Raw genomic sequence first — 3,203 nt, 5'->3', positions numbered from 1 at the left:
AAACACTTCAATATACCTATATCCTATATGATATATTGGTTCACGAGGACACAGGCATCACTCAACGTCTCAAACGCACTATGACATGACATATTTATGTGCATTAATAAAAATGAAAATGTTAAAATACGTATAGGTATGCTTAACTAATAAAAAATTATGTTTTACAAGTCACATGTTTTTATATTTTTGTTCTTTTCCAAAACTCCGAGCATTCTTTCGTGGTTTGTATTTTTGAATTATAAAAATTAATATTCATAACGACCTTAAAAGGGAAAAGATTAACCAGAACCGATAAAAAAAAATGTAATCCATTTGCAACAGTTGTAACCTAATGAGTAATGACATTGATTATAAAGTAGCAAGGCATATTATAATTAAAAAGTTACTTTGAATACTGAATAGTGTAAACAAATATAGTGTATATGCCTAACTCGCAATATATATTATAGTAATGTATGAGATTATTAGAACCATATATATTAGGTAGGTACCAACGCTATATTATAATGTAGGATCAAGGTTTAGTGATCCTTAAATTGGGTAACGAACTAGAAAATAATGTTTGATATATGCACATTTAGTTGAATATCCTTCAAAATTTGTAGATACAAGATAAAACGATATATCTAAGTACCTACCTATCTATAATTGTTAATTTTTGAAAAGTCCCCTCGAAAGATTTTTGGTCTTTATAATTGAGCCATTGCAAAATGTTTGTTGAACATAATTGTCCAAAATAAATCTATAAATGTTTGACTATTAATTTTTAATTTATAATTTATATAGCTATTATTCTATTAATACTAGAACTATTATACTATTATATAGGAATAATATTATAGGTACACAACACAATTCGGTATTTTTTTTCTAAAATCACAAGTTTAAAACGAGTTTAGACTGTTCAGAATCACCATTGAATTAATTTAAAATTAAAACAACTTAGGTACCTAATTACATATACAAGCATTGAAGTACCTATTTAAATATCTTTTATTTAACTGTAGATGCGGGAAAAATGGACTTCAACCCAAATGAACTATCAGCATTTTATACGTAGCGGTAATGTAAATATTAATTTAAAAACCATTTACATAGTAATACATGCTAAACCTCGCTCATTATTTTATGGTGGGGTAATTATATAGAAACTCTATCACTACAATCCCACTAGGTGTATATGTATATATATTATACGCAATACGCATATATTATAAATAGGTAAAATGGTACAAAACAGTGACCAATGTCAACATTCACACATAACTACACGACTAGAAATAATACGCATAGTGTTTTTAAAATTTAATTATTTTAACGACTATTTCCCATTTTATTACTTAAAGAATATTTAAATTAGTTACATTATGCGAATTTTTAATGTTTCCAAATTTTCTAATCACTTTAAGGATTTAATGCATTCCTGTGACATAATGTTATACCAGGAATGATATACGCGTCTATAATATAACAGGTTCGCACCATTATTATAATGTAATATATATTCAGGTTTTTTCTCCTACTCCGTTTGATTAGATTTTTGAAGTATTGCACAAGCATCGGATATGATATTTTTCCAAAATAAAAAAAATTGAAATAGGTACCTAGTATTAGTTATTTCTATACTCGGGTTTCCACTACTGAACTGTCTTGTTCCGCAGTGGCGTGGTGAACGGTAATTTCAGAGGAAATTGCTTCTAAGATTTTTCTTAAATAGAAGGGTGGGTGGTAGCCGGTGGGTCCCCAAGTAAATGTAATATGATGATATACTCATAGGTAGTTAATAACGTTCTGAAATATAATTAGTTATATTATATTAATACATTATTATGAATTAATACGTGGGATATTTGTAATTTGCCTCTAGAAAATTTTTAGTTCACCACGCTACTGTTGTTCCGTATATTATATTATTATTTAATATGTAGGTAGGTACTTAACCCTTATCTCAATGTAGGTAAGTACGGCCGATTGTAAGGGTTTTAAGCCCCATGAACCTCCCACGATGAGTATGCCTATAGGTAACAATATTTCGATAACAGCCAACAGGTTACCTATAGTGCCTGCATGTTAAACATATCATTCAACTCTACGTGAACGTACACCACGCACGGTATAGTGGAAACACGGTTTACATTATATAATTTAATTATTATATATTAATATTTAATCCTCATAAAGCGAGCAGCAGGTATAATAGGCATATTTAGATGTAGGTATCATATTATTCAAGGGCGTCCTCTGCATGAATTTGTCAAAGGGAAGGCTAAATATTTTCCTTTTTTGTCTCACTTTCCTATTATAGTTATAAAGTATTTTTATGACATGTTTTCTTTCATATAGACAAGGAATGTAAAAATATTTATAAATTATACGTAGATATACATATAGTTAGAAACTGGATCATTAATTTTAATTAATTGTTATGTAATTTTAAATTATCAAATACATTTTTTTTAATAAATAAAATGCTACCGTTGATTTTATAATTTTAGGTAATTTATAAAATTAAATATTTCTAGCTTATTCAGTCATTGATACCATTAACTTGAAAAGTTGAAACTTCTGTAGGTATGCTATCTATGAACATTTCATTTTTTTTATCAAAAAAGTGAAAACTTGGTGGACACTTGGTCCCACCAACAGTGGCGTAGCCAGGATTATGAAATGGGGGGTGTTTTAAATATAGGTTAAAACCAAGTTTTTACAGTTTTCGTATATAAATAAATTAAGGGTTCAGAACTTGACTTGTTGCACTAAAAATTATCGAAATATGCAGTCAAAATATGCTTAAATATATGTACTATGTAGCAACATTTTTATATTATTTTTGAAAAATCATAAAACATATTGCAATTTTGGTAATAAAAGCTAAAAAATAAGTAGGTATATAAACCTGATAAATAAATACATAAATAACAACTTAATTTTTAAAAATACTGGCATACAATACTAGGTTAATAAATAAGTAATAACGAATAACGTTATATGCGAACACCGTGATAAACGAACACGTACTGATATTCATACATTCGTACAATCTACAATCTAGATGTCAATTATAGTTTAAACACAGTTTTGTCACAAAGAGACTTATGAAATCTTACATATGCGAATATAGGGCCAACTGTAGCCAAGCTCCACCAACAACTTTAACAGCCCTCCACTCTTCCCAAACATTTAATTAATTTTTTTAAGCT

Source organism: Acyrthosiphon pisum, chromosome A1 (assembly GCF_005508785.2).
Source record: "Acyrthosiphon pisum isolate AL4f chromosome A1, pea_aphid_22Mar2018_4r6ur, whole genome shotgun sequence".
Taxonomy (NCBI): domain Eukaryota; kingdom Metazoa; phylum Arthropoda; class Insecta; order Hemiptera; family Aphididae; genus Acyrthosiphon; species Acyrthosiphon pisum.
This window is presented reverse-complemented; position numbering follows the sequence as displayed.